At 39.2% G+C, this 7,767-nt stretch overlaps 1 pseudogene; it reads left to right on the top strand.

Annotated features, from left to right (window-relative positions):
• Nucleotides 1–296: 296 nt before the first annotated feature.
• LOC146613999 (uncharacterized) lies at nt 297–5,442 on the top strand (annotated as a pseudogene).
• Nucleotides 5,443–7,767: the final 2,325 nt, after the last annotated feature.

The following is a 7,767-nucleotide window of genomic DNA, read 5'->3' as shown; positions in this document are numbered from 1 at the left end:
CGGTGGTTTCCAGCTAGTGAGCTGCGCTTTCCTTTTGACTTTTTGCTTTATTTGACCAACGCCTGAGTTTTGTTTGTGTTTCTTTTATGGTGATAACGGCTTGTCCGTCTCTTTTAGTTGAATTACTTCAATAAAACTGTTTTATTTAACTGTTTCGCCTCCCTGACTCCTTTTTCTGACCCGGTCACTTTTGTTACTTCCCCCTCACCGCCTAGACCCCCCCCCAGGGGAACGTAACAAAGTGATCAGCGGGTGCATATTAACCTCCACTAGCTATTACTAGGAGAGTTGCTCGCATGCTCTCCCGTGGAGCTGTTTTCTACAGTAGAGTAAGAGTCCAGTGCAGGGCTGGTCTTCTTTAAATCACATGAGGAACCATTTTAAGGCGGAGGCTGCTCGCTCTGTGCTTTCCGTTTCATTCTTAGACTGCAGCAATGGTGAGTAGCAGCTTTTCACTTCTTCACTGTCATCTTCTCTGCCACCAATGATAGTTATTTTATTCTGTCAATATTAAATTAAATGTTTTCTCTCATGTTCAAAATAGGCTGACCAAGAGCAAAACAGGTATGTCTGCAGATTCTGCTGAAGCCAAAGTTATCAGACCTCTTGTGTTTTTAAATCCCTAACAGCTCACTCATTATCATTTTAGAAAAGAAGAATTTCTGAAAACTCAAGGTTTCAGAGAAAATGCCTACAAAATTATCATGAAGATGGATGACTGGTCTAACATGGCTCCAGGAAGTAAACACTTAGTGGATGAGGTGGGTTAATTTTGGCACCTTTAACACTGTCCTGTTATGTCACTTGTAACATTAAGTAAATGTGTTTTCCCTCAACAGATTCTTCACAGCATCTTCTTTTTGGGCAAAATCAATAAAATCCCTTTTTCTCCAGAAGAAATAATCTCTGATGGTGATATTTTGAAAGCCTTAAAGGAAAAGTTTCCCAGACCTTTTCAATTCTGACTCAGCTTCCCAGACGGAGTCCGTTCTCCTGTGTGCTCGACATGGTAAGATGACTGTTCTCACATTTTCAGTCAATCTGTCAAACTTCCGTTTTAAAGAAAGTAAGAAACAAAGATGGATTTTTGCTTGTTGATTTGAAATTAGATATATTTTGAACTATTCCACTGCATAGCTAAATAACTCAATAGACTAAACATCTTGAGAGAGAGATTATATATATATATATATATATATATATATATATATATATATATATATATATAGATATATATAGAGATATATATAGATATATATAGATATATATATATTTATTTATTTTAGGGGTGCAACGATATTCGTATCGATATTGAACCATTCGATACAGTGCTTTCGGTTCGGTACGCATATGTATCGAACAATACAACATTTGTAATTTATTTTATCAATTTTCCTTCTGACGATGCTGTCTGTGTTGAGCGCTCAGTGAATCTGTGTTCGACTACTCCGCCTAGGCTGCACTGTCGAGCGCAGATCCACTGAGTGCTCAACACAGACAGCATAGTCAGAAGGAAGAGCGCAGGGCAAGCTAGCAAGACAGAAGTTAAGCTCTACTTGCAACAGGCAAATTGAACCTCATTCAGATCTGGCGTTTGGAATTATTTTGGTTTTCATGTGACGTATGACCCTGAAGGTAAGCGAGTCATGGACTAAAGTAAAACAGTATGTTGGATGTGCCATGCAATGCTCAATTACATTGGTGTGAACTAGTGTGTTAGCGCAGTTAGCTCGTTAACGTGTTGGCCGTCTAGCCCCATGCACGGAGCGATCGGTGGTAGCTCGTTAACGGAGATTTGCCGTGTTGTGGCGTTAAGGTCATGTCAACGAGATTAACCTGAAAGCACTAGTGGGAACACACCGAATATGACTGCACATTTACACCGACATCATCCTAGTGCAAAGACAAGTGGAAGCAGACAAAAACAACAAGCATGCTACTAACTTTAGCCGAGTCATTTAGACAGCTGTTAGCACATGATTCTTCTCATGGGCACCTGATATGTTTAATATGCTGCTGAGAATATAGCCCAGAAGAAGCGGATAGTATAGCTTTTATTTTGGAAAGAGCCATTTCTCTGTAATAAACTCTCTTTTCCAAAGATGAGTGATTCCTCAATCAGATACAGGGCTCGCAATATCGCTAGCCCGACGTCCTGGGGCTAGCGATTTTTTTTCAGTCGGGCTACCAAAATCTTTCTCTGCCCTGCCCGTCGGGCTATTGTAGGAAAAATATGTCAATGCTTTTGCATTCTTTCAGAAATGTAGCTGGGTAATTATGTCATTGGCATCGGTGAGCCACTGTCAATATGTGACATATTGAAGTCGCGTTTGAATTTGTGCTTGTTTTTTTGCTTTCACTTTGCAATCGTGCGAACTGTGTATAGAGAGCGACAGCACTGATCTGTGAGTGATGATAATTTGTGCACCAATTCCTCTGACATCGTCTTATTGTTAGCTTACTATGCAAACATGACAAGTGAAATCTCCCGCAGCTTAAACATGTGAGAGGTTGATCGCGCAGAGAATCGCTGAGCTTATGTGAGTGCGTGTGTAAAAGCATTTCAGTTCTGCTGAGCCAAATAAGACAGGTCAGGGTGAAGAAGTGACAGCCAAAGAAAAGCTTACCACAAAACGGAGAAGTTATGACAAATCAGACTATAAGGCAAAAAGAAAAGTGCAGCTTTATGGTTTCATGGACAAAAGAATTTCTGTGGCTGCGATATGATGAGCTAAATAACCAGGGCTGCACATAAGTGGTCCGCAGGTGCGCATTCGCTGTCAAAATAAAAAACACGCACAAGGGTTAGGGTTAAATTTAAAAACTGTACTTTTGAGTTAAAATATATATTTATAATTTTAATAAATGACAAATTAAAAATGCATGAACATTTTTTGTATCGAAAAAATATCGAACCGTGACACCAAAGTATCGAACCGTGAATTTTGTGTATCGTTGCGCCCTTAGAGAGAGAGAGCTATCTATCTATCGATAGATAGAGATATAAATTTTATTTTCCAGTTTTTCCCAAATTATAGAAAGGTGGCTCTGTGCCCTAAGCCTACCTTTGTGTCTAAGGTTAGGGAGTCTACCATTGGAGCTATCAGTTTTTCATCCACCGGCCATTTGCTGATGAGAGCCAGAGGCGGCTTAATTCACTTTGTCCTGTCTGCGCATTATGCATTTAGCTAAACAGGACTCAGGGGTTTAGGAAAAGCAACCAATTCTTTGTGTCCTGGGCTACCTCTCATAGAATGAAGCCTATGTCACATCTATGGCACAGGGGCTATTATAAAAGGATGTCTGTGGACCCCGTGTCCTCGAAATTGTTGGTTCGTCTTCGAGAGACGTTGTGGTAGTAGAGCTTCCATGATTGGTCACGCCAGAGGGCACTTCCCACAGTGAGATATCTCACTTGGTTTTTAGAGAAAAGGGATTACGGATGTCATCAAGCATTTCCATGTGTTAGAGCCCCAATTTAAGCTCAGGATATGAGGCTTGAGGCGACATTTTATCCAGATGACATTCCCTTTCCTTCATGTTTTTGCTTCTTTGGTGAACATAGATCCTTGATATCTTCAGTCTGAAGCTGCAGAGAAATTTAAAAAATGCCTCCATAGTATGTAAAAGAATATGAATTCTGCTCTGGTGAACTATGTATGCAGCTTGCCTCTCGCCACATACATAATGCGATTAGGCGGAACGGCGAAAAAATGTTTTAATATACAAGGAATTTCAAAATAAAGAAGCGGTATAATATGTTGTCCGTTTTTGTCTTAAATAAGTGTGACAATAACTTTTTTTATTTAACTGATGTTTTTATGCATAGGGTAATTCATGTTTTGTTTTGCTTGTCCTTTCACAGCTGACACACCTCAGCAGTCACCCAAGAATTGGACTGAATCTGAAGTAAGCACCTGGCTAAGATCAATTGGAGTGAAGGAACAGTACATAGAAAAGCTCCATGAAGAAGAAGTAAATGGACAAATCCTACTTGCACTAAATGAGGACTTTCTAAAAACAAAAATCTACATGAAGTCAGGGCCTGCTCATTTGATTATTCAGAGAAGAGATGAGCTTATCAACTCCCAGCAAAAATGTCAAGAAAAGAAAAAAACTACTGGTTCCAAAAGAACTGAGTTTGAGGAAAAGAGGAGTCAGAAATTGGTTCAGTCTGTTTCAACAGTAAGTGATGGTCCTCCAGCACAAACTACAGAGACAGAACAAGATGTCTTTGAGGAGAACCACGCTTCTCAGGAACAATGTGTGTTAATCTCAAAGGAAGACTGTAAACCAAGGCCATTTGATCAAGAAGGGATTGATTTTTTATATGTGAAACACAGAATCCTGCAGCCTGAATCAGGTGCTTTTAATCTGATATCGCCATGCCACGAATTTAAGTCTTTTGCTGTAGCTGCTACATTGGATCGCACAAGACTCCAAGCTAAGTTTGCCAAAGAGGTTCTTAAATTTGCAGCTGGTTGTATGAATATCAGATCAAATGGCACAATACACTTTGGTGTGATGGACAGCAAAGAGGATGGAGAATATGTGCACGGTGAGATAACTGGTATCCCTGTAACAGACAAGGATATTTATGTCGATGCTTTGGACTACATTGAAAGGAGTTTCAACTCTGACACAGAACACATACGCCAGTGTGTGCGACCGCCAAGGATCAACTATATATTAAAAGAAATCACAAATCTCATGAATTAGAGTCAGATATTTATAAAAATATTACAGTTACAATATAAACAAATGGAAGCTGATCATTTCTAGGATGCTGGTGTAACATTTAGGCTGTATTTGTAACTATTTCCAGATTGTCCTGCTGAAGAATCCAGAGAACGAAGAGCAAATAAGAAAGAGTCTGCAAGAACTCATCAAAAACCTTGCTCCACTTTTTCTGGTCTCCTCCACCATCTGCATTTCCCAGAAATCCAAAACCGACCAAAATTCAGAGAGGTACTACGGAGTCTCCATGTCCACCAACGGTCCTAACCCGGGGAAAATTGTGATTGCTGCCTCCTGTCTTAGCAAATGGGATGAATATGTATCTGGTGCAGTGATGACCTATTATCCAAAAAAGGTCAAGAAAGATTACTTTGATGGAACCACTGAAGTACCTGGAGACATCAGGTGTGAGGCATTTAATCTCAGTAATGATGAAAAAATGAACCCTTGCAGATCATGTCACAATTTGTTTGGCTTGAACACAGACGACACCAAAGACTGGCCTTTGGTAACTGTGCTGAACCCGAGAGCCTGAGCAACTTGCTTACAAATGAGGAAGAAGTTAAAAATAAAACACATGTGCATGAACACTCAGCTGAAAACAGGCAGAGAGCAGAGGAAGAGGTTCGTAAGGATCTTATGAATGTGTTGCGAACAATTCAGTTTAAGACATGGACAGGAGAATTTTACACCCCAGAATCATAAGGTGCAGAGGTGACCTGATACATCTGCTTTGGTCTGATTCTGATGAATAAATGATGCTCTGACAGAATGAGTGTGGATTTGCTCAAACTGTTTACTCTCCAGCTCCGTATAATGTGCTTGTTAGAAATTATATGTAATAATAAAATCAGGCTTCTACGTTTTAAAATGCAATATGAAGGATGCGAGACAGCAATTATTGGGAAGAAACACCTTTATACTGGTCTATACCCAGGATGCACATGAAGTAAAAACAACAAAACCATTTTTTCCTTTTATGATCCCATCTATAACCTCTTTCATAAGCGCTACACATGTAGTTATAATAGTTGTAGCAGTTATAGCACTAATTATATTTCTGCATTGTAAAATCTAACTTGTTTCAGTTTAATCCTGTAAAGTCTCAACCATGAAATAATTGACAGAAAACTCAACTGGAGTGCTTATTGAACCTTCTAACAAATAAAATAAACTGCATATGTGAGTTGTTTTGTTTTTTTCCCCACATCCAGCATTTTTGTGCAATTTATTGTTTTTAACATTGTGTGTCTGCAGATTCTACTGATGAATTTATCAGAGCTGTGACGGGTTTTTAAATCCATAACTGCTCATTCATTTTAGGAGAGCAGAATTTCTGAGAAATCAACAAAAAAAAAAAGAAAAGAAACTTGAAGGCATTTCTTGTCAGGGCTCTGTGTGCGGGCAGGTGGAAATGTGGATCCAAATGCAGGACTCAGAGACGAAATGTAACTAAAACCACAGCTTTTATTGCTGGCATGAAACCAAGCAGGCACACACAGGCAGGGTCTGAGGGTACGACGCGACACTGAGCACAGGAAAACACAGGGCTAATATACACAGGGTGGTATCAGCGAATGGGCAACAGGAGGGAGACACAGCTGGGAGAGATCAGGGTTAACGAGACGGGGGGAACCAAGCTGCACACAGTAACATAAGACAAAGACTTTCACAATAAAACAGGAAACATGAATTACTAAACAAGCATGCAGACTTTACACTGAGAGACAGACAGACAGAGAATGACACATGGAACCTGAACTAAACTAAACGTGAGATATAACTGAGAACAAATCCTTAAGCACGGATAAACAGAAACAAGAAATAATAATCGTCATCACTACAAGAATAAGAAAACAATCCATGAAGCAGAATTAAACCGAAATATAATAAACTCAAAATACTGGGTCCAACGGACCCAGAACCGTGACATTTCTGCCTTCAAGATACTGAAACAGATGCAGGAGTGGTGTAACATGCCTCAAGGAAGTAAGAGGTGGAAGGAACGCTTAATGGACAAGGCGGGTTAAACTGCAAGCTTTGGAAACAGCTTTGTGCAATCTGTAATTTAACAATGAATTCATGTGCTTTCACTTAGCAGACTCTTCACAGCATCTTCTTTCTGGGAAAAATCAACAAACCTCCCTTTTTTCCCCAAGAAGAAATCATCAGGGATATTTTGTCAGGCTTAAAGAAAAAAAATATCCCAGGCCTTTCGACTTTTATCTGACTCAGCTTCCCCGGCAGAGCCTCCAGTTTCATGTCATGTATAGTGCAGAGTACTTTCATACTGATGAATTCAAAAGCTGAAAAACCTAGTGTACATTATGTTTCAGCAACAAACAGTGAAGAGTCGGGCACTTTTTAAAGGATCTGTAGATTGCAAACACAAAGCTAAAAGACTGAATGTCAATACTGGACTTAGATCCTTGAGGATATCAACACAACTCCAGGGAGGTGATACTCTTTATTACTGTGGAGTTCATGGATGTGCAAATATCCATAATGTTGACATCTTCTTATACAAGGATTGCATTCAGCAGATGCTTTGACAGATTACGTTTTTGATTTCAAGTCTGAGATAACAATTAAAATTGTCTCTCCCTGTGTATAATAAAAAGTAATGGCCTCATTTATGTCCTCAAGAAACAAACCTTACGTGTCTCTAGCCAGTACAAAACATCACAGCTTAAAGTTTAAACTTGTACGCACACCATGATTTAACACCAGCGATGTGGCCGCAGTCATAGCAATAGCGATAGATTTATTTAACTGATAGAAAATGTGGGAAAAGAACAGCAGTAATGCTATCATTTTTATTATTGCATGTGGTGTTGTTATGCAATTAAATTTAGTATAAAAATGTTCAACCTGTGCAGACACACAGGTTTCTTTTCTTTTTTTATTTCATTGACACAATCGCAACATTTCACTTTTAAATGAATTACATCACCCTTAATTTAAACACAGTAACACAAAAGCTAACCAATTATGAACCTAATAAGCTTATATCCTTATATTTCTAAATAA

Source organism: Diplotaxodon limnothrissa, linkage group LG18 (genome assembly GCF_057381915.1).
Source record: "Diplotaxodon limnothrissa isolate DT_005_m linkage group LG18, D_limnothrissa_male_GT1.1, whole genome shotgun sequence".
Lineage (NCBI taxonomy): Eukaryota > Metazoa > Chordata > Actinopteri > Cichliformes > Cichlidae > Diplotaxodon > Diplotaxodon limnothrissa.
The sequence above is the reverse complement of the archived record's forward strand: the minus strand, read 5'-3'. Positions and strand labels throughout refer to the sequence as shown.